The sequence below is a fragment of the Elephas maximus genome, chromosome 3, assembly GCF_024166365.1.
Source record: "Elephas maximus indicus isolate mEleMax1 chromosome 3, mEleMax1 primary haplotype, whole genome shotgun sequence".
In the NCBI taxonomy this organism is placed as follows: Eukaryota; Metazoa; Chordata; class Mammalia; order Proboscidea; family Elephantidae; genus Elephas; species Elephas maximus.
Window position 1 is genome coordinate 215,082,667 of NC_064821.1, and position 27,616 is coordinate 215,110,282.

Genomic DNA, 27,616 nt, shown 5'->3' on the forward strand with positions numbered 1-27,616 from the left:
GTATGGTAGTTCTATTTCTAACTTTTTAAGAAAACGCCAGATAGATTTCCAAAGTGGTTGTACCATTTTCCATTCCCACCAGCAGTGTATAAGAGTTCCAATCTCTCCGCAGCCTCTCCAACATTTATTATTTTGTGTTTTTTGAATTAATGCCAGCCTCGCTGGAGTGAGATGGAATCTCATCGTAGTTTTAATTTGCATTTCTCTATCGAGAGCATTTTCTCATGTATCTGTTAGCTGCCTCAATATCTTCTTTAGTGAAGTGCATGTTCATATTCTTTGCCCACTTTTTGATTGGGTTGTTTGTCTTTTTGTAGTTGAGTTTTAACAGAATCATAGAGATCAGGCGCTGGTCGGAGATGTCATAGCTGAAAATTCTTTCCCAGTCTGTAGGTGGTCTTTTTACTCTTTTGGTGAAGTCTTTAGATGAGCATAGGTGTTTGATTTTTAGGAGCTCCCAGTTACCTGGTTTCCCTTTGTCATTTTTGGTAATGTTTTGTATTCTGTTTATGCCTTGTATTAAGGCTCCTAACATTGTCCTTATTTTTCTTCCATGATCTTTATCGTTTTAGTCTTTATGTTTAGGTCTTTGGTCCACTTGGAGTTACTTTTTGTGCATGGTGTGAGGTATGGGTCCTGTTTCATTTTTTTGCAAATGGATATCCAGTTAACTGGCAACACTTTTGAGGGCCAGTTTTACTTTCTCCTTGCTTTGTTTTTCTCAGGGGCTCATTGACAATACATCTGGCTCTTTGCCTTGTACCTGATCTCTGTACTCGTGTTTCCTGAACCTCTTTTTCTGATTATCTCCAACAGGAACAACCAATGCTTCACATACACTAAAATGGAAGTTCTCAAACTTGCCGAATGGGTATATGGTACAAAATTCAAGTGTATTTGAATTTTGAATTCGGTATACCAAAATGATAGTTCAGTCATTAATTCAGATAATATGAATTTTTTATGAAAAACCTTGCACTGGGGATACAGCAATTAACAAGACACTTGTGGCCCCTGCCCTTATGGAGCTTACTTCCAGGAGATATTATCTTTTATAATGATGAACGTATCGATATTTCATCTTATTTTCCAGTTTCTGTTATTTGGTTATATAACTTTTGTGATAATAAAATTTTAAGAAGCACATAAAATATTTCATTATATGTATAAACAGTTGATCAGAACAAATCTGAATTTGGATATATAATTACTTCTACATGGATTCTTGCTCTGGGATACTCTGGAAAAAAAAATTAGTGATTGAAGGACTCACCAGAAATAAAGACAGGTATAGGGTGACAAATAATGCCACGGATAATGCAGGCCTCTGCCCAGGCTGACACTAATAATTTATCTTTGATTTTAGTTTTATCTCTTTAAGAAGTTTTAATTTTTACTAGTATATTGTCAAAGAGGGAATAGCTTATACAAAGACAAGAGTGAGCAGCTTTCACCTGGAGATCTAAAAATAATTTAGCAGTTTAGCTAGGCTGGGACTTTGACCATGAGGTGGGAAATAGCAAGAGATAAGGCTGGAAAAGTGAGCAGAGGCCTTGTAAAGTCATGTTAAGATATCAGAGGGTAATAGAGAGCCAAATAAATGAAGTAACGCAATCATACCTGTGTTGTAGAGATCACTGTGGTTGCAGTGTGGAGAACAGATCAAAGGGGGCCAACCTGAAAGTAGAGAGACCAGGTAGAAGGCGGTTGAGGTAATTCACTGGGAGATGCTAGTAGCCTGAAGGAGCATGGCAGCAGAGATGAAAGCTCAAGAGATGCTTAGAGGATAGAACTAACACTTGAGAGACTGTTTGGATGTGGAGGGTAACCTCTTGGAGTGAGTCAAAGTTAACTCCCATCCCTAGGGGAAGATGGTGGTTGGTGGTGGTGGTCATGGCAGCCCCACACACAAATGCTGCCCAGTCCTGCACCATCCCCGTGATCAGTGTAGATTGGACTGTTAGGATCCAGGGGGGTTTTATTGACTGATTTCAGGCCATTTTTCCTAGTGCAGCTTAGTTTGAAACCTGTTCAGCATCATAGCAACATGCAAGCCAAGAGACCCTGGTTCAGTTCCTGGCCAATGCAGGAATGGTGGTACAAGTTAAAAATTCTTTGTCTGCAGTTATAAAATCTAACAAGCTCTGAAAACCAAAGGCTTTATTCATTAGTTTAGTGGCAAAACCTGACAAATTTGCATAAGACTTATATCGTTTTTATGTAACCCACTTAATGTGGTTACTCACATTGCCACAGAAATCTTAGTGTATTTGATTTGGGGAATTAACCAGACCCTTGGGGTATTATATAATGTGTATATTATGTATTACCATTTACTGGAGTCCTGGTGGAGCAGTGTTTAAGAGCTCGGCTGCTAACCAAAAAAGGTGGCAGTTTGAGTCCACCATCTGCTCCTTGGAAACCCCATGGGGCAGTTTTGCTGTGTCCTGTAGGGTCGCTATGAGTCAAATCGACTTGATGGCAGCAGGTTAACAGGCTATACCACATTAAAAAAAAAAAATTCCAAAACTCGTCTGCCACCAACAATTCTGAATAAGGGATAGTGCAGAAGGTTTGAAACAGCCTTCTGGGAGAAAGAGCTGATCAAAGAATATAGATTTATGGGTGATGTTCAAGGTTCACTTGATTTGAAAGATTGCACGCATCATTGTTTTATTATTTTTCTGGTGAACAACTGAATTGACCTGGGGGTGGGGTTTTTCCAGGTAAATGCAAGGAGGAAAGGTAACCAGGGATGTTAGTGCAAGGATGGCTAAGTGATGAATAAGGAAAGACGTGCTACAAGGATGAGCTGGGAGAAAGTGGACGGGCCATGGGACTGAACACCTTTCTGAGGCTTACAGGAAGGGGTCTCTACCTGGAATAACAGAGGCAGTGAGGCTGTGGTCGGAGTAGAATATCTAAGTTTAAGATTTCAGAGTTGGAGCCTTTCATGGTCATGATAAAGTTCACGGTGTAGCCATGGAAGACCAAAACAGAGTGGGGTGGAGGTCAGTAGGGGTCACCAGAGATGTGAAGGCCCAAGAACCAAAAGTATTAGTATTGAGTGACATTGAAATTACGTAGGATCATGGCCAGGCGGTAGGGTAAAGAGGAAAATGGTGATCCAGAGTCTGAAGTCTTTAGCAAAGGAGGGAAGTAACCTGAGCTGTGTCAGCAATGAGGAGGAGAAGAGGGTCTTGCCAGATGACAGGAGCCTCAAGGAATAAGAAATACGGCTGAAAACGTCAGCTGGGACCTTGTAAAGCCATGTTAAGACAGCTGAACTTTATAACTTCCTTGTTTATAACTGTAGTAACTTCCTTTTTATAAATCAGCCACCCTTTTACTAATACCCTCAGTTACCTTTCCTCATTGCATTTACCTGAAAAAACCCACCTCTGGGTCAGTCCAACTGTTCACCAGAAAAATAAAAAGAAAAAAAAAATCTTTGTACTGGAGAGGAAGAGCTGCTAGACTGTGAGAGAATAGGCATCCATCACCAAGGGCTGCAAGGAAGTGATGCCCGAGAGGGATGTCCAGGTTTTGTTTAAGGCTAGGAGGCCTTCGTGAGAGGTTCAGGTTTCTAAAGATTTTACTTGGGTGCTGAGGTTTCAGAGGGAGCAAGAGGACCAGTGGAAAACTGGGTTGTTGTTAGCTGCCGCTGAGCCGGTGCCGACTCATGGCGTCCTTATGTGGCAGACGAGAACTGTCACACAGGGTCTCCTAGGCTATGATCTTTACGGGAGCCGACAGCCAGGTCTTTCTCCCACAGAGCCCTTGGGTGGGTTTGAACCACCAACCTTTCAGTTAGCAGCCAAGCGCTTTAGCGTTGCTTCACCATAGCTCCTGGAGATTGGGTTAGGGAGGAGGGATCCCAGAGCCACGTGACAGTAGCAGGATGAGAGAAATAGGCGACTAGCTTGGCCTCCATTTTGATGGGTGGGCATGTTACAAGGGTTCTGTTTCTGGTCACTAGTAAGAGAGACCCTCAAAATAATATCCTTAAAAGTCAGGACATTTATTTTTCTCCCCCATGGTTAGAGGTCCAAAGGTAGGCAGTCTGGGGCTAGCATGGCAGCTCCATCATATAAAGAACCCAGACTCCTTCTCCTTGTTCCCTTCAGCCATCCTTAGCATGTGCTTTTTTGCCTTGTAGTCCCAGCATGGTTGTTGGAACTCCACCTTCACTTCTGGGCTCCAGGTTTTAAATTTGTCTTTGTTAAAGCCATCCACTTGTGGTATTTCTGTTATAGCAGCACTGGATAACTAAGACAGTTATAGACCAAGTTTCTAAACACACTGGCCCCAGCACGTCCCCAGTGTGTGTGGTGGCTCTGAAGTGTCCTCCTCTCATCAGTAGCACCTGCATCACCTGAGAACTTGATGGGAGCGAAATTCTCGGGCTTCGCCCCAGACCTGCTGACTCAGAGACTCTGGGGGGCAGGGCCCGGGAGTCTGTGCTGCAGCAAGCCCTGCCAGTGGTTCTGACGCCACAGTGCGTGGCTCCGACGCCACAGTGCGTGGCTCCCAGCCTGCAGCATACATGAGAATCACCTATGGCATTGTTAAAATTACACAAGCCAGGAGCCCCGGGCTTGTGTAATTTAAACAAAAACTCCATAAGTTTGGTTTTGTTTCTTTTTTTAACAGGGGCCCTGTCATGGAAGATTTGGTTTAGTAGGTCTGGAATGGGCTTCTTGTGTCTTTGGTTATGTTTTTAGTGTTGCAAGGGGTTCTGTAGATAGTATTCAAACTAGCATTTAGAAATTACTGCCCTAGTGAATGGGAGCATCCTCAGACTTTTTGAAACAAGTCAGCCTTGGTTTTGCTTTCGAAGAAACCCTAGACCTTCAGGACTGTGAGTTTGAAAACAGCTACATTCTCTGAAGTTTGGAGGGATCTATAGCCTCTCTTGTGGCCCCTGGGTAGCACGAATGGTTTGCACTCAACTACTAGCCTTAAGGTTGGTGTCGTTCGAACCCACCCGGTGGCTCCTCGGAAGAAAGGCCTAGAAATCTGCTTCCTTAAAGGTTACAGCCAGGAATATCCTGTGGAGCATTTCTACTCTAATACGCGGCGTCACCATGAGTCGGAAACGACTTGTCAGCAATGTGCATGGCCTTTCTCCGTGGACTCCGCTGCAGCCAAGGGTTACTGCACTCTCAAAAGAGTCCCTGTCTCTGAGTGGAGGAGTGTTTGGCCTCTCTGGAAGGAGTGGTCATGATCTTGATTGATTACCTGGATTCCTCAGGGTAAGTCTTGGTGTTGAAGCTACCATAGTGCCCTCCCAGGGAGTGATTAGGGGCCCAGGGTGTGTGTGTGTGTGCACCGTGCAATGCATGCATGCTGAGGCTAACCAGGAAAAAGTCCCTGGGTCTCTCACAGGAAAACAGTTCTCTTCAGGTTCTTCAAATCTGTATTCACCACTTAGCATGGGCATGTGACCCAAAACCCGATGTCCTGTATGGAGGACATTGAGACTTGTCCTTCTCCCCTGTTAGTTGTGTCAGTGCCTGGAGGGCAGGCCTGTCTTAGAATTTTGTATCGTCAGCCCCTGGCTGCTGTATTAGGGTCTCTTAGCCAGTGTCCGCCGCGTGAGTCCACGGGGGATGTATCAGGAGTGGTGTCATTGCACCTCCGCCCCCTCCCTTTTTATGTGGCTGAGACATCACAGTGCCTTCATAAGGGGGAACCCCACTTTCAAGTGCCATATCCCACTATTTCTCACCTAGCAGTTGCCAGAGAAGCACTGCTGGCAGCATTTTCTGTCATTGTTGACTGTGTATTCAGGTAAAAGCTGAAAGGTGAGCATGTGGAAAGCTGATAGTTTGCATAGATTTTTCTTCTTGAACTTGATATTTTAAAAGTCTTACATTAGCCTAAAAAAAGTCTTGAAAATATCAAATGGTAATTCTTTGTTAGTACTCTATTAGCATCGATTGATTTTCTCAGATAAAGGAATCTTGAATGAAGGAGTGATTTCATGTTCCCCCCTGTGTCCTGTCCTAAGCGGAGCTCATGTTCTTTGCTAGATTGCTTCTGTTACCTCTTCCCCATATCGCCCTCACAGCAACTTAGCCGTAAATGCACCTGTCTAATAGTGCCCTCATTCAGCATAGCTAGGAATTGGATTTTTTACTCAAGATAGTGGATCTCTGTTAATAAAATAGTAGTAATACCTCTTTACTTCATGGAAATTTCTATAGGCATTAAACCAAAAAACCAAGCCTACTGCCATTGAGTCAATTGCTGACTCTTAACGACTCTATTGGACAGAGTAGAACTGCCCATAGAGTTTGCAAGGCTGTAATCTTCATGGAAGCAGACTGCCACATCTTCTCCAGTGGAGTGGCTTGTGGGGTTGAACTGCTGACCTTTCGGTTAGCAGCTGAGCACTTAACCACTGCGCAACCAGGGCTCCTCTGTAGACTTAATACTACCATATTCAAGCATTCACCACATTCCACAAATGGGAGTGTATAAGTCCATAGGTCTTTGAGTTTCTCAAAGTATAGTTCCAGCTCCATCTTTCTTTAGGTTGGCTGTCTCCTCAATCTGAAAAGTAACAAGTCTAATGGCTTTAAGGACCGTATTAAATATTGTTTATCCCACTTTATATAAGTGCTTATAAAAATCATTCACTATAGACTCTAAGGGAAATAAATGTAGATGATTTTTTTTGAAAGCTGGCTTAATTTATAACTATGGCGAATCCACCATCACCGTCTGTCAGTTTGTCGTACTGTGGTGGCTTGCGTGTTGTGGTGGTGCCACAAGCTATACCACCAGTATTTCAAATACCAGCAGAATCAGGACAGGTTTCAGCAAGGCGCCCAGACTGGGAAAAAAGGCCTAGCAGTCTACTTCCGAAAATTAGCCAATGAAAATCATACGGATCACAACAGAATATTGCGCAGCACAGTGCTGGAAGATGAGGCTCCTAGTTTGGAAGGCAATAAAAACACACAGTGGCCACAACAACAGACTCAAGCATACCAATGATTGTGAAGGTGGCACAGGACCGGGCAACTTTTTGTTCTGTTGTACATGGGGTCACTGTAAGTCCCAGCCAACTAGATGATAACGAACAACATAGCAAATTCGTATAAAATAAATGGATACAGTCATTAGACTAAAAAAATAACCTTAAAGGTATATTTAAGAATCTCTAGGCATTATGCCTCAGCACTTTCTCATCTTCCCTACCTCGTCCCTAGGCAGGGGTTCTCAAACTTCAGCCTTGAAATCCTCTGGCAGGCTTGTTAGAACAGATCGCTGGGCCCCACTCCAGGGTTTCTGAGGATTTGTATTCCTAATGAATGCCCAGTTGATGCTGTTGCTGTTGGCCCAGAACACCACACTTTAAGAACCACTGCCCTGGGCCAGAAGCCAGTGCATGCTATTAGGTCAGGTTCTCTTAGTGGTTCTGAGATTTGGGATTCCACAGGCCAGGGATATTTCCAAAAACAAACCCAGCAACATTATCTTCACTGGGAATAGACACAGAGTGATCAACTTTTGAAAATTTACCCAGTAAGGACATTGAAAAAAATATTTCTAATAACCACCATCATTTTGCTTTAAAAAGGACATTTAATCACCAATATCATTTTACTTCAGTTTCATTCATTCATTGATAAGAATGTGAAATCATTTCACTAGATGTTATTTTGAGGATACAAGTAATGCATAGTTCTAGCCTTTAAGGAATTAAAGTTTAGCTCAGAAAATAAGGTAAATACCTGTGTAGTTAAACTGTAAGATAAATTTGAAAACCAACATAAAAGAATATTGCCAGACAGTGAGTGTATGATGAAGTGCCAGAAACAGTATGGTGAGAGTTTAAAGGAATGCTGTATGACTGTGGCTGAAGGTTTGTCGTCATTGTTGTTAGGTGCCATCCAGTCGGTTCCAACACAAGTGACCCTGTGTACAACAGAGTGAAACGCTGCCTAGTTTTCCACCATCCTCACAATCATGTTATGCTTAATCCCACTGTTGGAGCCAGTGTATCAATCCATCTCACTGAGAGTCTTCCTCTTTTTCACTGACCCTCTGCTTTACCAAGGATGATGTCCTTCTCCGGGGACTGATCCCTCCTGACAACATGTCCAAAGTATGTGAGAAGTAGTCTTGCCATCCTTGCTTCTAAGGAGCATTCTGGCCGAACTTCTTCCAAGACAGATTTGTTCGTTCTTTTGGCAGTCCACGGTACATTAAATATTCTTCTCCAACACCACAATTCAGAGGTGTCAGTTCTTCTTCAGCCTTCTTTATTCATCATCCCACTTTCACATGCATAGGAGGCAATTTAAAATACCACGGATTGGGTCAGGTACACCTTAGTCTTCAAGGTGACATCTTTGTTTTTCAACACTTTCAAGAGGTCTTTTGCAGCAGATTTGCCCAATGCAATGCATCTTTTGACTTCTTGACTGCGGCTTCCGCGGGTCTTGATTGTGGATCCAAGTAAAATGAAATGCTTGACAACTTTAATTTTTTCTCCATTTATGATGTTGCTTATTGGTCCATTTGTGAGGATTTTTGTTTTCTTTATGTTGAGGTGTAATCCATACTGAGGGCTGTGGTCTTTGATCTTTGATCTTCATCGGTAAATAATTCAAGTCCTCTTCACTTTCAGCAAGCAAGGTTGTGTCACCTGTATAATGCAGGTTTTTAATGGGCCTTCCTACAATTTTGATGCCTAGTTCTTCTTCATAGAGTCCAATTCTGAGATTATTTGTTCAGCATACAGATTGAATAAGTACCCTGACTGTAAACCATGCAGTATCCCCTTGTTCTGTTCTAACAACTGCCTCTTGATCTTTGTAAAGGTTCGTCAAGAGCACAATTAAGTGTTCTGGAATTCCCGTTCTTCACAATGTTATGCATAATTTGTTATCCACACAGTCCAGTGCCTTTACATAGTCAGTAAAATGCAGGTAAACATCTTCCTAGTATTCTCTGCTTTCAGCCCGGATTCATCTGACATGGTTCGGTGTCCTCTTCTGAGTCCGGCTTGAGTGTCTGACAGCTCCCTGTCGATATGCTGCTGCAGCTGCTTTTGAAGGATCTTCAGCAAAATTTCAAAACATGATACAATGCTTTCTTCCTTAGCTCAAAAGAAGTACTTACAACCCAAATAAAAAAGCCTAGGGATTTTTTCATCTCAGGAAAACTACCACTACAATGCATTCTTCGTTACTACAAAAGCAGTACTAACAGCTAAGAAGCAGAAACAGCGAAACAAATAAAACTAAAGGAATTTGAATCTCAGGAAAATTACCCGTACTCTGTATCCTTCATTATAACAAAAGCAGTACTAACCGCTAAGAAGCAGAAACAGCTCCCTGGAACGCTGCAGAACTGCTCACAGCGGTGCATTCCACCTGCTACATGCAGAGGCCATAAGATTGGATGTGGGGTAAGAATAATTCTAGGAGTTCGAGTCTCTTGACAAGTACCACTGCAATGCATTATTTCTTACCGAAAAGGCATTACTTACTGTTCAGAAGCTAGAAAAGCAGGGAGCCGGTAACACTGGAAAAAAAGAATGGCATCGAGGAGAAATGGCCACTATGAATGAATGAAGACTAATAATAGCTTACTCTTGCCATAAGTACATTCTCACGAGAACATAGTAACTGGGAAGCAGTAAGGAGGCTTATCTCACAGAAATAAAGGCAAACCTGTCAAAAATTTAGAAAATTTGCACATCCAAGAGGATCACCTAAGACAATGCTCAGTCTACACAAAAATGAGGCTCCAACTCAGGGTTCTTGAGTTTTACACATTTCAAAAGGCTCCTGCCTTGAGGCTAGATGTGTTAAAATTGGGCTACCTCCCTCCCAAAGAACCCCAGAGACACAGAAAGTGGGTGAGCTACTGTGTGTCCCAGGGGTCTTGAAAGGGAAAGAAACAAAATCAAAACTTTGTTTCATCCATCCCCACAGAGTAATGCTTGTCTCCATTTTGTTGCCCTTTATTCTAACAACCGTCACTAATGCTGACATGTTAATCTAAAAGAGCGTAGTCAATGCTTGATCATTTACCATAACAGAGAAATGAAGGGGTTAGCAAGCCTCATCAGTTTGTTTAATTCTTTCTAGTTTCTGACTTTGAGTCGTTCATGACAATCACATTCATTCAATCAAGAAATACTTAAGAGTATAACAAATACTTCAACAAGCTAGAATTGAAATCCAGAGAGATACCAACAGTCATTTGTCCGTTCATTGCAAGCTGTTCACCAAGATACATTTTACCTTGTTAGTAACAAGTATCTAAATGGACTAGTTTGCTCTTACACATTTAAATTTGGTTTCTTAATTATCTTCTTATAACCCATTGCTGTGAAGTCGATTCCGACTCATAGCGACCGTATAGGACAGAGTAGAACTGTAAACAGAGTAGAAGCCATGGAGCTTCCAAGGCTGTAAATCTTTGTGGAAGCCGACTGCCACATCTTTCTCCTGTGGAGCAGCTGGTGGGTTTGATCCACTGATTTCTGGATTAGCAGCCGAGCATTTTAACCACTGCACCACCAGAGCTCCTTATCTTAGAACACAAAAATATTTGTTATGCACTTAAAATGAATATATTTTGATTGAATGAATGTGATTAAGTATCATGAACAACTCAAAGTCAGAAGCTAGAAAGAATTTAAAAAACTGAGGACCCTAAGTATAATCCTCTACCAACAGAAATATATAACTAAAATATTAACCTCTGAGTTAAATATTATTTAATACTAATAAACAAATATGCTCATTAGTGGTCTTATTTCCAATAATCCTACAGTTGAAAGAACTTCCAAAATAGCATTAGTACAGTGCTTACTGGGTGGGTGGGCATTTTGTAAGGAACGATAGCAGAGAGAAGGCATGAAGCACAGTCCACTTGTGGGTCCGCGGTCTTGATCCTGATATCACATAAGGGAGACAAGTGCCCTTTGTAACCTGAGATATTTGTGTCTCTTCATTTAGGACATCTGATATTGCACTTGCCTTACTAACTACCAAGGCCATCCAGTCCCTGGTTTCCCTTACTGTGAAAGAATGAGGCAGAAGCGGTAACCATCCCACCCATTGACGTTTGCACTCTGTAGTTTGACCCTGAGCTCTTGTCTTTGGTCAGCACACTACTCCATTTTTTAGCCAGTGACTAAGCATGTTCTGTGTTAATAAGTAACTCTCAGGTGAATGATTAAAAGCCCATATAGAGAGGACATGGAAAAGCGCCTAAGACATTGTTGACCTAATGAAATTCATCCTCTTTTACAATCATAAAATATTACTGCTGCTCTCACTTTGGTTTCAGAGCAAAAGTTCTTAAACCCACTGTTCCCTGTCCATTAGTTATGGCATTTCTGTTTTAACAAGGAGAAAAGAGAGGAAGGGCTTAACAAGGAAAATATCCGACCTGGTATTATCAAGAAGAAATGTATCGAGAAGGTTTTGCAGGTTACATAAAGTTTTTAAAGAAACTTGGGACTTTAATCTTCACATGTCAGATGCCTCTGCTATCACGTGGACACTAATATTGTATAAGCAATTTTCTGTGAGATAATTGTGAAAGAAATGATAAATAATAGCTATTCCTGTTCTCCTTTAGGAGCCCTGTGGCACAGCGATTAAGAGCTCAACTGCTCAGCAAATGGTCGGCAGCTCAAATCCACCAGCCACTCCTCAGAAACCCTATGGGGAGGCTCTACTCTGACCTGTAGGGTCGCTGAGTCAGAATCGACTCAACTGCAGTGGGTTTTTGATTTGGTTCTCCTTTAACCTGGACAGCCCTTTAACCACAAAGGTAGTAATTAGGGTGCTATCTTGAAAGTGTCTTATCCGTGGAAAAGTCACACATTCTTTTCTTGATGCAAGTACAGATGAACTGCAACTACTGTAGCTCCTGATCTTCGGTCTCGTATTGGACAAATGAGTCATTGATTTAGCTAATAACTTCATACAGTCGTGTTTGTGACGAAGTTTAGAAGATAGCTGTGCTATGAAATGTATTTGTGCTAATTCCCTCTGGCCGTTTGCTGATTGATTTGCATTTTTATATATATGGTGGCAATATTAATTAGCTTGCAAGGTACACTTACTATGTGCCAAGCCCTGTTGTAAGTATTTTATGTGCATTAACTTACAATAAACCTGATAAGAACCCTATGCAGTAAATATTATTATTCCATTTACAGATGAAGCACCAGGGACTGGGACATTGGTGGATCAGTGGTTAGTGTACCTCAGTGGACGCTTTTGCTTGGAGCCCACGTGGCACAGTGGTTAAGAGCTTGGCTGTTAACCAAAAGGTTGGCAGTTCAAATCCACCAGCTGCTCCTTGGAAACCCTAGGGGGCAGTTCTACTGTGCAATGGGTAATTAGAGCACAGACCAAAACCAGCCAAACCCACTGCCGTAAGTTAGTTCTGACTCACAGCAGCCCTATAGGACATAGTAGATCTGCCCCCTAGGGTTTCCGAGGAGCAGCTGGTGGATTCGAACTGCTGATATTTGGTTAACAGCCAAGCTCTTAACCACTGTGCCACCAGGGCTCTGAAGCACAAAAGGGTTAAGGAATTTTCCCAAAGTCATATAATCTAGAAAACAGAAGCATGGAGACTAGAACCCAGGCAGTGTGGGTTCAGAATTTGCACTCTTTAATCTCAGGGCCTTTTGGTATAATCTTAAACGTAATGATTCTCCATAAACTTCTTCATGAATGTCTCAAGAGTTTGTGATAGAATGGTGAGCAAGAGCAGAAAAATTAAGCTTGTAGGAAGATATTACAGAATATTGTGACAGAATGTTTGCCCTCTCCCCAAAATAAAGACCACTAAATATTTACCTTTATCCTTATTTGCTTGTATTTTTATTCACAAACTCAGCCACCTCAATTTTAGATGAAAAATATGAAATTCTTTAGTCCTAAAATATTTCTCAACCAGCAGGCTGCTATGGTTGTCAGCAGCAGGAGCCTTTTAGGCTCTTCAGAGAAAGATGAGGGTAGTACTGGGGCTCTGGGGATCCCAAGGGGTTACTCTGATTTCACTGTAAATTTCTCACCCATAACAGGGGCACACTGATATTTGCTGAATGAATGAGTGTGTAACCCTCGTCTCTTATTTAATGGTAATATGTCATGTGTTGTTAGCTACCGTCCAGTCAGCCTCCCTGGCTCACGACGGCTACAGGATGGGACTTTGTGAGCCATAGGGTTTTCATTGGCTGATTTTCAGAAGTAGATTGCCAGGCCTTTCTTCCTAGTCTGTCTTAGTCTAAAACCTCCGCTGAAACCTGTTCAGTGTCATAGCAACAACGAAAGCCTCTACTGACAAACAGGTGGTGGCTACACATGAGGAGTGTTGGCTGGGAATTGAACCTGGGTCTTCCACACGGAAGGTGAGAATTCTACCACTTGAAACACCACTGTAACTAAACGTGAAGTCATATGCCTTCTCCTCTTTGTTCTCAGTGCTCTCTGTCATACTTGCGTGAAAGCATTTGTCACATTGTAAAATAATTAATTATTTCTCCGTCACTCTCTCACTGTTAGCTCCTTGAGAGCAGAGGCCAGGTGTTACTCACTTTGTATCCCAAGAATCTAGTACCTGGTTATCAATAACATGATTGATTATTGATAAATGTTTGTGGAAGGAAAGGAGAGAAAGAGGCAGGCGGCCAGGCAGACATACAGCTCTTATCCCATGTGTCTGCTTACGTTTAGTTGGAGGTCTTTGGGTTTTATCATCTGAGCATTTTGAAATATATTTGAAGATGATATTCTTGGATTTGATACTGCTACTATGACAGCCCCTGGGAAGAGGTCACCAGGGACCAAGCAGCATGTGTAACTTGTTCTCGCCCCTAGGCTCACCACCCAACATTGCTGCGTAGTTATGTCATCCTCCAACGGGCTTTGCCTGTGTGCTTGGGGAGTTCATCTCTCACTATTGATAAACACATTCGTTTTTGCTTAATTCATACAGAACGCCAATGGGGTGGCCAGAAATCACTGCAGCGTCCAAATTTCTATGAGTCGAAATTGACCCGAAGACATTTATGTTTGTTTTTTAATTGTACTTTAGACAAAGGTTTACAGAGCAAATTAGTTTCTCATGAAACAATACACATACTGTTTTGTGACATTGGTCAGCAATGGGTTTTTGTTTTTGCTTTTTTATAGGCTAGGAAGTCTGCCTTAGAAAACTATGGCTGAGTCCCTGAAAAATCCATTTATTGTTTGAGGCATGGGTACACTATAGGCCTTCTTCTTCCTAATCACATTACCTGCTGTGTCTGTCTACCTCTTCCTCCCCTGTTCTCTGGTCCAGACCACACGCTCGTACCCCACTACCTTCAGCTCCTGTCTCTTATCTGCATTCTAGAGTCACTCCTGTTTATATGCTGTGTTCCCACAGCTAGGCTGGATTCTGTTGGTGTTTCTAGGTTTTTTTAATTCTATTTTCCTACTTAATTCTTTTTTGTTGTAGTTGTCATTTCTTTATCTGTAAATTCAGGCCAGCGTTTCAATCCTTGTACTACCCCTTGACTTTAGAACACCGACTACCCGTCCAGTAATCTCCTCAGTCTGAGTGGGGGTGGGGACCGCAGTGAGGCCAGGAGAGCAGGTCGGCCTGTCAGCTCTGTCAGCTCTCAGCGGGCCGTGCCTGTTCTTCCCTGGAGGTTTCTGTAGCGCCTCTGCCTGTACCTCCACTCCACCCCTGGCAGAGAGAGGAGAGTCCCAGGTCAGCGAAATGGAAATGTTTGACCTGGTCATCTAACTGATAGTCCACTGTGAAATTCCATTATACATACGCTTTCAGGCTGTTATGTAATGAACGGTAACTCTTCTCAGGTTAAAGGGTGGTCCTTTTTGGCATCAGACTTAAATTGCAAACAGCTTAATCTTCTGGGTAAATGGGTGACAACTGCGGGTATGAAACAACAGAAATAATTCCTTTGCTTGGAGCGTCAGTATGCATGACTTTTTGTACAAAGCTCTCCCCCTTTGCTTATTACACATTAACTTTTTGATTACTGTACAGTCACCAGCTGAGGGCTGAGATCAGCTGCTTACTATTCTTGGCGCAAAGAGAATCGTTAAACATTGTACAGCAGTAGCACGCAGCATGGCATTGAACCTTTCCGTAGGTCATTGTAATGGTACCTTTTCTGAGTGTCACGTCCAAACTATTTTAATAAAGAATCTGTTGTTTGTATTGGCTGCATGTTGATTTTCTGTAACAGAAGTCTGTAGTGGCATTGATACCTTAGGCTAAGGAATTTTTAGTCATCTTACCAAAAGCCAGAAAAACCCATTGCTGTTGAGTTGATTCCAACTCATAGCAACCCTATAGGGCAGAGTAGGACTGGCCCCATAGGGTTTCCAAAGCTGTATTCTTTACAGAAACAGACTGCCATACCTTTCTCCTGTGGAGCAGCTGGTGGGTTCAAACCACCGACCTTTGGGTTAACAGTTGGACACTTAGCCACTGTGCCAGCAAGGCTCCTTTCAGTCATCTTACTAGAGGTAAAATAATTTTGTTCTGTGTCCTACTGTGTTACTAGCCTCTGCTGACAATTACACATTTCAGTTATTCAGTTCCTTTACTGATATTCCAGTTTTCCTTCTCATTTGAGGGCTGTTATCTAAGGATTTTATTAGGTCTTCTATCAGTTTTGGGTTACCATTGTCGATCTTGGTCCTTCAGCAGTTCAGATTAACATGTGTTTATTGTAAGCCTGTTGTGCCGTTCCCTGCTCCAGGCCCTAGGGGTGAATTAGCTGTGGTCCCTCCTCTCAGAGAACTCGGTGTTCTCCAGGAAAGAGTGACACAGAAGTAGGTAATTCTGACTTCAGGAGGCCGATCCTCACTGGGCGGCAGGGGAGCCCCCACCGGGTGCTTATTTCTAGTATGGGGGTCAGGGAAGGCTCCTGGGAGAGATGAGATCTGCTGTCACTGCTGGGGGATGGGTTAAAAAAAAAAGTGGGAAGGGTGTTCCACTCAGAGGAAATGATGTGTATGCTGGGAAACTCTCAGCAGTTTGATACATAATATTAGAATTTAAAATAATACTAGAAATTGTCAGATCAGTTGGAAATGTAGCTAAGGATCAGGTGATGTGGCTGTTTTATGCCAGATATAGGAGCTTGAAATTTATTTGCAGGGTTAGTCCATGAACAGACTTCAGGAGATCTAGGCTCTCCCTGAAATTGTTTGCAGAATGTTGGGAATGTATTCATATTCTTGGGCAAAGGGCACATAGTTTTTATTAGATCTCAGAGTGGTCCATGATCCAAAACTTGTTCAAAATAATTTCTCCTAAAGGTATTAAGCTATAAACCAGCTATACTACTCATTAATTAGAATGAAGCATTACCATGTCCATAGTATACATCACAAGAAATTGATGTACGGAACTATGTCAACTCAAAGAATTAAGAGTTGCCAGGAAGCCTTTTATAACCAAAACTATAAATTCATTTAGTGAAAAAATATTTAACTGAGCCCTGACTACATACTAGACCCTGTGGTAGGCACTGAGGAGGTAGTTTTGAACAAAAGACATGTTATCCCTGTTTATTGTTTACAGACTAGTGACAGAGGCGTGAGCGAGTACTGACAGTGGCCAGTGCTGTGTGGTAGAAGGTAGGATGAGCTATAACAGGGGAACCTGATTAGATTGGGGATCAGGAAAGGTTTTCTTGAAATGATATCTGAACTGAGACCTGAAGAAATGAGTGTCAGCCGGAGAAGGCCAGAGAGAGCCCAGGCAGAGAGAATGGCGTGTTCCAAAGCCCTGATGCAGGACAGTGCTTGGCGCGTTTAGGAAAGGAAAGGAAAGAACGGACGTAAAGTGCACAGGGAGAATAGCAGGAGATGCCCTGCAGAGACAGAGCTTGGGCCCTGCAGGGCCTTTGGGGCTACTTTCAGGACATGGATCTTGATCTGAGGAACAAAGGGAAGCCGTTGGTTATGGGGCTGCAATGTGATTAAGGTTTTATTGTGGTTCCTGTGTGGGCTGAGGGGACAACTTAGAAAAGATTTACCAGATAACATATTAGCGTAACAACTAAAGTACATCAACAGCACATACTTAGTTTATGCGTCATGACTTATAAAATGTGCCTGTGCTTTCGTTTCTCCAAATGGGAAATGCTGAGTCTGAACTTGTGGTTCTCTGAGCTCGGGCTTGCCCTCAAATGAGATCAGGAATCGACCCTCCAAGATCTGGGCACAGCCCGTGGAATCCCGAGCTGCTCCGGCGTTGGCTCCCCTGTACCAAGGAAGAATGAGCATTTTCTTTGTGCCGTGAGGTGATAAAGGTTGAGAAGCTCTGTGCTAAACCTCTGTTCTACACTGACGTGACATTCTAGATTCTGAAAAATTCAAATTCTAATCCACCTGTCCAATGAGAGGAGAGCGTGGCCCACAGAAGGAAAGTGGCCGGCCTAAGATTGCATAGTTAAGTTTGTTCCCCAACCACTCACCCTGGGTTTTCTGCCATGCGCCGCTGTGTCTGTCTCCTTTGTAACCCGTATCATTGATTACTTTTTAATTATCAGGATTACAGGTGCTTCTTTGTGTATTTTCTAGTTAGGAACAGAAATACATTTTATTCTTTTTTTGATAACTGGTAAAAATGTATTGCTGTAAGCTATCAAGCATCTTTCTATTATACTTGAAGTTCAAAAACTTCTCAGAAATGAATCCTCAGGAGTACAAGGCATCTTATTCTGCCTAAGCCGAAAATATTGCAAGGCCAGCATTTCTGTTTCTAAGTCAGTCCAAAGTCTGTAGGCATACAGGAGTGATGAGTAGAAAGAGAAATCGGCTGAGTGTTTAATATAATAACTGTTACTTGATTGGAGCTTGAGTTCAAAAGGAAATGAGAAATTTGAAGTTGAGTTTGAACCTCACTGTGCCACATGGGCCTCCTTTAGCCTTACTTAGAATCTGAAGTACAAGAGAAGCCCAGGAGGATCATGTTCTGAGCACAGGCTCCGGAGTCAGGTGATCTGAGTTCAACCCCCAGCTTTTCCACCCCCGAGTTTGTGACTTAGGAAAAATGTCCTTTCGCGAATTCTTCTCTTTAATTGCAGAAGAGAAATATTGACATTTCACAGTAAATATTAAATGAGACAATTTAGATAAAGGACTATATATATCATCCAAGGTCAGTGCAGAAAATAACCATACCACTCTAGGTGTTTCAAGAAGGAAAGACTTTAATCTGGAAGAGTCTGTGGAAGGGCTGGAGAAGCTGGGAGGATGCCACAGGCACTGATTCCACACTCACCTTACGGTAACTGTGGTCCAGAGGTCAGGCAGCTGCTGTTGTGGTCACCTCAGCCACTTCCACAGCCATGAAGCTGGTGGCAGGACACTGGAAAGCTGACGCTAGCCACTGCCAACAGCAGCATCTCTGACTTGCTTGCCAGTGTTCACAGCAGTAAGGAGATACTTGTCTTACCGCCGTCTTCTGTATTTCACATGAATGCACCTGACTGGTGGAGCGTAATTTGCGGCTAATTCCCTAGCTGTGAGAGAGCCTGGGAAATGTAGTTTGTAGCTTTCCAGCTCTCCAGATAGAGTGAGGATGGCGTGGAGGTTGAGAGACTCAGCGTAAGTATCTGCTGCGAGGAGATAGCCCCGGTCTGGCCCGCAGTAATGCCCGGCAAGTGAGAGTTCCTGTTGGTTTTGCGGCTGTAGCTGTGCCAGCAGCGGGAGTCCACTTCCCACCTGATGTCGACACATACTTTACTGTGTAGACTTCTACCAACTCGAAGAGGTTAATTTGATTCTATTCTTTAAAGATGCAACTAAGGATACAGTTAAATCCAAATCTTCATCTGTGTTGTGAATGATTATTTATAAGAATTTCTTTCTTCACCAAGATGGTGCTAAGTAAGGAAGCAAATTTCTGTGTATTGTCTGATCGAGATAATACAGTAATGAAAATAATGGTGCTAAAATCAGTTCACTGTTTTGTGACGGGCTATGCCTTGTTTTATTAGGTGTTTAGATGCAGCCTGTGTCTTCTTTTCCGAAATCAACTGTGATGGCACAACAATTTTGAAATTATTATTTTCTAAATGTTAATGAAGCAGTAATTGTTTTAATAGTACCATGCCATTACCATTATTTCCTTTCTTCTTTTATTATTTATGTAATTTTTTTCTACTCATTTACTTCTATTCTTACAAGCCTTTGGGGCCCGGAAGCCCTAATAACTGTTATTTTCACCACTATTTTGGGATAAATAACTACAGGGTAAAGAATTACTTTACCTCAAATAATTTGGCTTTTGCCTTGGTTCCTGAGAGATAACTCTGCAGTCTTGGGATTTTCTGAATATTTAAAGTGTCTTTGTTATCTAAATCATACCTGAGGGTTTTCACTAATGGGCGGGGGCTGGCCTGACCAGAAAGACTACTACAAGGCGTGATATCAGCTAACCTCAGGGGAGTGAGGGAGACTGATCCAATCAGTGGTGATTACACAATGAAGCCAGAAAAGGCCGTAGGCACAGAAGCTCCATGGGCTTCCTGGTTGGTGAAGGACACAGAGGCACCTGAGAGGGTAGCAGAGCTTGGTAGCTCCTTCCAGGAACCCGCCCAGACCTTGTCCTGTGCATCTCTTCATTTATATCCTTTTGCCCTACAATAAAACTCTAGTCTTGAGTACAGCACCTTCCATGAGTTCTGTGAGGCATTCCAGCAAATTATTGAACCCAGAGGGGTAGTGGGAGTCTGCAGGTCAGGAGGGAAAGTGTCGTGTAGAGTCCCAAACCTGCAGTTGGCATCTCCCATTGAGCAGTGTGGAGGACAGTGCCCTTTTAAGTCGTGAGATCTGACCAAACTCCAGGTGGCTGGAGTCAGAGAAGTGTGGCCTGGGCACCTGGTGTCAGAATGGAATTGAGAAGTTAAAAGTAGATATTTTATTATACTTGATATTAAAAAAATTGATATTATATTTGTTTTTTAACACAGTTATGAAAGGACAAAACGGTAGATCAATCACAGAGTTCCCTGGTGTTTCTGCTGCAAGGACACCTGCACTGCAGAGGCTCCTGTCCACTGAGAAGCTCTTAGATGGAGCTCTGTCTGCTTGAGGAAAGACAGAGCTAATCCCAAGTAACTTGTAAGATATAGGCCACCACTTTTGCAACTAACTGAACGTACCTGGAAGAGTAAGTAGTGTAGTCATTTGATTTGTCTCTTGCATGTCAAGCAAAAAGTGATGTAATGTAGCTTTCTCCTACTTTAAGTTTTGTGGCATCATTTTCTCTCTTAAACAATTTTTATTTTATTTTCTGTTTTACATTTCCCAACCTGTAGGAAAAAAAGATGCTTATCTTTAGAGTCAGTAGGAGAAGCTGAAATTTAAATATTTAGAGCCAATCAAATTGAAACATCTTTTATTCATCTATTTATTCAAGAAATATTCCTCAGATACCTACTTAACTACATTTAGAATCCAAAAATCTTTTCTACATTGTATTTTTTCTTTGCTTCACATTTTGTTTGATGACTTTGAAAGTAAGCCCTTTGCTTAATGCTATAGATATATCACAAGAGAATGAAAAGGTAAGGCTTGATTCCCGACCTCATGAAGCTGACATTCTAAGAAGAACAAACAAAGATATGACAGCGGGCAAAATGATTATAAAAAAAATTACATAAACCATGTGGTACTAAATAACGAGTTAATGATTGAGCATTATGAGTATTCTGCTTTGTTGTTGTTTAAGCTCCCTGGCAAAAGCCTCAGCGCTCACTTTCTGAAATTCCTTCTGTCATCATTATGAACACATGCTCATTGAGCACCCTCTGTTTACTTGGGGTCTAAAGAGATAAGCGTGTATACATAAAGCAGTGTTTCATATCATCAGTTACACCTTAAAGTATATTCCGATCAGGACAACACAACAGTGGAGGGGTCACTACATTTCTGAAAACACTTCTGTGGAGGGGAGACGTGGCCACACGTTAAAGGGAAAGACGGACGTTCCACAGAGGGAATATTTTGAATAAAGACATGGAAGAAAGATAAGGAAAAAAATTATGTTCAAAGGAGTAAGAATACACATTTGGGCTGGAGTGCAAGGGCCCATGTAGCAAGGAGCAGATGTGGAAAAAAAAAAAAAAAAAGATGTGGAAGGTACGTTTAAATAAGGAAGTACGTGCCAGAAGATGAAGAGCCTTTAATTTGGGATATGGCATTTAATGCCACACACAGAATAGTTTGTTACGTGGACTGTTGCAGTGTAGGCTTATAAAATTGGCCGGAGTCTTTCTAGGTGCATCGTTTCCTCTATTCAGTGGCATGGTAAGTGTAAAACGCCTCTTTAGACCACAAAAGATTACCAAGAATTTGGAACCTTTGTGGGAGGAGCATTCTTCACGTAATACCTTAGTAATCAAAAAAGCAGTTCTGTCTGGTCACGGATAACTCTAAGAGGTACAGTAGAAATCTCAAGTCCGCTTTTAGCAGAAAAAGTGAACGTTCTCACAGAGTGGGTATGTGTGGTATTTCCTGACAATAGACCCAGCCCTCTGTGACCAGCCCACTTTCAGCACAACAGCCTTTATCTTCCAGTCTGTCGTTTAATCTTAGAGGCACCACCAAGAGTTCTGTAAGGTCCGTGCTGGACTAAGCAAGTGCGACCTACTGACCAAATGAAAACGAAGATTTTCTTTACAAATCACACTTCTTTATATACCACACCTGTGTAAAGGTTCTTGGAATTTCTCAGTACTAAAACTAGGGTAATATATAATGGCACAATAATGGTAGACAGTCACACAATACTAAAACTGGGGTAATATTTAATGACACAATAATGGTAGACGTCACACAATACTAAAACTAGGGTAATATTTAATGGCACAGTAATGGTAGACGTCACACAATACTAAAACTAGGGTAATATTTAATGGCACAGTAATGGTAGACGTCACACAATACTAAAACTAGGGTAATATTTAATGGCACAGTAATGGTAGACGTCACACAATACTAAAACTAGGGTAATATTTAATGGCACAATAATGGTAGACAGTACTAAAACCCAGTAAACCCAGTGCCGTCGAGCCGATTCCGACTCATAGCGACCCTATAGGACAGGGTAGGACTGCCCCACAGAGTTTCCAAGGAGCACTAAGGTAGAATTTAATGGCACAATAATGGTAGACGTCACACAATACTAAAACTAGGGTAATATTTAATGGCACAGTAATGGTAGACGTCACACAATACTAAAACTAGGGTAATATTTAATGGCACAATAATGGTAGACAGTACTAAAACCCAGTAAACCCAGTGCCGTCGAGCTGATTCCGACTCATAGCGACCCTATAGGACAGGGTAGGACTGCCCCACAGAGTTTCCAAGGAGCACTAAGGTAGTATTTAATGGCACAATAATGGTAGATGTCACACAATACTAAAACTAGGGTAATATTTAATGGCACAATAATGGTAGATGTCACACAATACTAAAACTAGGGTAATATTTAATGGCACAATAATGGTAGATGTCACACAATACTAAAACTAGGGTAATATTTAATGGCACAATAATGGTAGATGTCACACAATACTAAAACTAGGGTAATATTTAATGGCACAATAATGGTAGATGTCACACAATACTAAAACTAGGGTAATATTTAATGGCACAATAATGGTAGATGTCACACAATACTAAAACTAGGGTAATATTTAATGGCACAATAATGGTAGATGTCACACAATACTAAAACTAGGGTAATATTTAATGGCACAATAATGGTAGATGTCACACAATACTAAAACTAGGGTAATATTTAATGGCACAATAATGGTAGATGTCACACAATACTAAAACTAGGGTAATATTTAATGGCACAATAATGGTAGATGTCACACAATACTAAAACTAGGGTAATATTTAATTGCACAATAATGGTAGATGTCACACAATACTAAAACTAGGGTAATATTTAATGGCACAATAATGGTAGATGTCACACAATACTAAAACTAGGGTAATATTTAATTGCACAATAATGGTAGATGTCACACAATACTAAAACTAGGGTAATATTTAATGGTATAGTAATGGCAGACAATCACACAATACTAGGCATCATGGCCTAGCCAAGTTGACAGATATTTTGGGAGGACACAATTCAATCCATAACACATACCATTAAGATTTTTATCCCTGACCCACTCTGATGTAGCATTTGCACTTTATGGCAAATGGAGTTCTGATGTCCTCTTTACTCAGTGGGATTGGCATTCTCATATGAATTAAAAGTGCCAGATTCTGAATAGCTCTCATTGAATGTTGACATCACAGAAGTCATTTACAAGAAAGAAGCTCAAAATAGCAAAGTATTTTCCCTTTTTGATGTACTCTCAAATGTTTTAAAACTTTTCAAAAGAAAGACCAGCCCTAAATGACATTTTTATCCCTTCCTGCATTTGGTTTGGAAGTGTTCTGTTCTTTTTGAAGTTATACGTCCTTCCACGAGCCTCTTATCAAGCCAGGACTCGAACACAGGCAGATCCCAAATGGCCACCACCATTCCAGCCCCCTCAGTGCTGAGGCTGCCCCCTTCTGTCTTTTCTCCTCCCTCTCTCCTGCTGAGTGGTTAGTGTGCTAATGCCTTCCCACTTCCTCTGCCACCTAGGATTTACTCTTGTCTCAGTCACCTCAGTCTTCCCTCAGGATAGGCAGAGATAGGCATCGTTCAGGATACGGGATCCAAGTCCTCACATTCCTGCCTCTCCTCAGGAGGCGTTGGGGACCTGTTCATTACCTTGTGGGATCAGAGGAGCTGTAGGGGTGGGCTGGTTTAACACCAGAGGTACACGCCAGTACTTACTTGACAAGAGCCACAGGGAATGAAATAAGATGTATTGAGTACCTATTATGTACCAAACACTGTGCTAGGCATTTCCATACGCTGATTTGATTAAATCATAAAGCAGTCTTTCAAGGTAGGAATTGTTATTATTCTCATCTTTGAGATGAGGAAACTGAGGTTTGGGGATATTAAATGATTTGCCCAAGAGCCCATAGCAAGTAAACAAAAATGCTCAAATTCAAATCGCAGTTTATGTCTGATTCCAAAGCTAGTGATTTTTCCATGACATATGATTGCTTCTCTCTGTAGAAGACACGTGTTGATTGATCACTTACTGTAGTTCAGAGTGTTCTGGTTATTTATCGTTGCATAATAAACCACTCCAGAAACTTAATGGCTTAAAAACGTAATCATTTTGTTATCTCTCTCACAATTCTCTGGCTGACTGGGCTTAGCTGGGTGCCCCTTTTGCTCCACACGATACTGGCTGGGACTGCAGTCACCTGGGGGTTCAGCTAGGCTAGACCGTTGAGGATGGCTGATTTTGACAGCTGCCTGACAGCTCGCAGAGGAGAAGTAGAAGAGTGGCTTAGCTGGTACAGCACAGCCTCTGTTTCTCCCATAGAGGCTCAGAGCGTCTCCTTTATCACATGGTGGTCTCTGAGGTGGGCTCTCCAGCAGGATAGCCAGACTTCTTATATTAACGGCTTGGGACACCCAAAAGCAGAAGCTGTCAGGTCTTCTTAAAGGCTTAGGTCAAGGACTGACACAGTCTCCTTTCCACCACGTTCTCTTGGTTAGAGTTTCAGGCCAAGCACATTCAGTGTGGGAGGGGCTACCCAAGGTCACAAATACTGGGTGATGTGGCCCAAAGGGGTCATCCTTAGAGACTAGCTACCACACAGAACTTGCTAAGGAAGAGAAGTGGGGCAGGGGGAGGAGACATTAGCTGCATGTTAAATATTGAGTGATTTATTAATAAAGAACTAAATGGAGAAGTAGTTTTAAAGCACTTCATGAACAAGATGATTTTTCAGGATAGTCATGTTTATGTAGCATCAGTGAAAAGAATTTATACAAATTCAGTGTATTTCATCTTTGTAGGAAACTTTGTAGATTTAATTTTCTAAACTAAATTAGGGGCTTCAGTTGCTTGAAAACATGGACCCAAACACTCATCACTTACTTTGCTAAAGTCGATAGGCAGATTCAGGAATTAGTAAGATGTTACCCTGAAATATGTGAAGAAAAAAGGAAACAGACCATACAGACAGCTCTTACTAATTTTCTGGCTGGAAACGTCATCCCCCTTCCCAGGGATAATCCAGATGACCCAGGACCTTCCACAAGTGGAGTTATTACTGCAACTGACAAAATGCCAGTATTGTCCAACTCTACGTCATCAGAGTAAATTTTTATGATTTCTGTATTTTTTATCTTTGTATTAAAATGTATCTGTAAGTTAATATGTGATGTTTCCAATCCCCAAAGACAAATAAAGATTGGGTTTATAAAGATAAACCCAGTGCCGTCGAGTCGATTCCGACTCATAGCGACCCTATAGGACAGAGTAAAGATACTGATAATAAAAGGCAATAGTAATGAAAACTAAAAAAAAAAAAGACAAGCAATTTCAGCTTACCTCAGAACCGACTTACGCTGGAGTTGTTGGAAGGGAAGCCAGTCATAAATTGGGGACGACTTGTACAACGAAACCTGTGAGAGCTGGAACTTGACAGGTCTGCCTTGTTTTTCTGGGTCTTGCAAGTTTCCCGCCTTTGACAGCGTGCAGTCTTACCATTTTTCTATGGCTGGTTTTAGTGGAAAATGAGTTTTCCTTCTCCGACAGGTTTCCACTTGACACAGATTCTGGCTTTCTCGGGTTTTGCTGTGTATCGGTTATATATATTATTATCAGCTAAAGATATCTGTACTGTTTAGATTATAGATTTAGGTTAAGGGTCGGTCAGCAGACCACAGCCTGCAAAGGCAGTCAGGCCCGTGGCCTGGTTCTGTAAACAGTGTTTTACTGGGACACGGCCGCAGCTCTTCGTGTGCATACTGTCTGTGGCTGCTTCCCCACCTCAGTGTTAGAGCTGAGCAGTTGCAGCAGAGATTGTAAGGGAAGCAAAGCCTGAAATATTTACTGTCCTGGAGACCCCTGATGATGACCTCTTAGAGCATCAGCCTGGAAATTTATCAGTTTTTTAAATTCCACAAGAATCTTTATTTTGTTTTGTTGGTTGGTTGGCTGGCTGGCTGGCTGGTGGCTTAAGATCAGGGATTTAAGGTCACAGAGTGGGGATGGGAAGAGGGATATCAGAAGTGTGTTTTGGGCAGAAGGAACTTCATGTGTAAAGACCCAGAAATGTGACAGAAGATGGAGTATTCAGGTAATTGTTTGAAATTAGAGTGATTATAGTTTAAAATCTGAATTGAACAAGCCGTTAGGGTAGAATTTGAACTAGTAGACTGGGTCTAGGTGGTGTGGGTTGTTTTTTTTTTTTTCTGAGTAAGGAGTGGTTTAAGATAGGCCTGATGGCCATGCAGAGAGTAGATTGGAAGAAGATCAAAGGTAGAAGACGAGTTAGAAAACTGGTGCCTCCTGTCTCTACCTGGGCTTGTCATGAGCATCGCCAGTTTAACATGGACAAAATGGAGTAACTCCTTACCTCCACCAGCCACACTACACTACACGCACCACACTGAACACACACACACCACACCACACTACACACCCCACACTACACACACCATACAACACACACACACACCACACTACACACACACGCCACACTACACACACCATAGAACACACACACACCATACAACACACACACCACACTACACACACCGTACAACACACACACCACACTACACACACCGTACAACACACATACCACACTACACACACACGCCACACTACACACACACCACACCACACTACACACACACCACACACCATACTACACACACCATACAACACACACACCACACTACACACACCGTACAACACACACACCACACTACACACACCACACTACACACACCACACTACACACACCACACTACACACACCGTACAACACACGCCACACTACACACATGCCACACTACGCACACCGTACAACACTCACACCACACTACACACACACGCCACACTACACACACACACCACACCACACACACCATACTACACACACCATACAACACACACACACCATACAACACACACATGCCACACTACACCACACACCGTACTACACACACACCACACTACACACACATACAACACCCACACCATACAACACGCACACACCACACTACACACACCATACAACACACACACCACACTACACACACCATACAACACACACACCACACTACACACACCACACTGCACACACACCACATTACACACACACCATACTACACACACACCCCACACTACACACACCACACTACACATACACACACCATACTACACACCCCACACTACACACACAAACCATATAACACACACACTACACACACCACACTATGCACACCATACTGCACACACCCCACCCTCCACACACCACACTCACACACACTCCACACACCACACTCACACACACTCCACACACCACACTCCACACACCATACTACACACACACCCCACACCCCACACCATAATACACACGTGCCACACTACACATGGCACTCTGCACACACATACCATACTACACACACCACACTACACACACCACACT

General features: G+C 42.2%; 1 protein-coding gene across 10 annotated transcripts in view; it reads left to right on the forward strand.

The window, feature by feature from the left end:
* NME7 (NME/NM23 family member 7) overlaps positions 1-27,616 on the forward strand; it is a 498,467-nt gene that overhangs the window by 299,704 nt on the left and 171,147 nt on the right. Inside the window, exons 13-14 of one of the 10 annotated variants that reach the window (XR_007516892.1) lie at positions 20,000-22,174; positions 22,414-26,907. The exons of the other annotated variants lie outside the window; for them this stretch is intronic. The gene's annotated coding sequence lies outside the window, so the exon portion shown is untranslated. Of the gene's footprint in view, positions 1-19,999; positions 22,175-22,413; positions 26,908-27,616 lie in introns of those variants that run through there. 10 annotated transcript variants of the gene reach the window in all.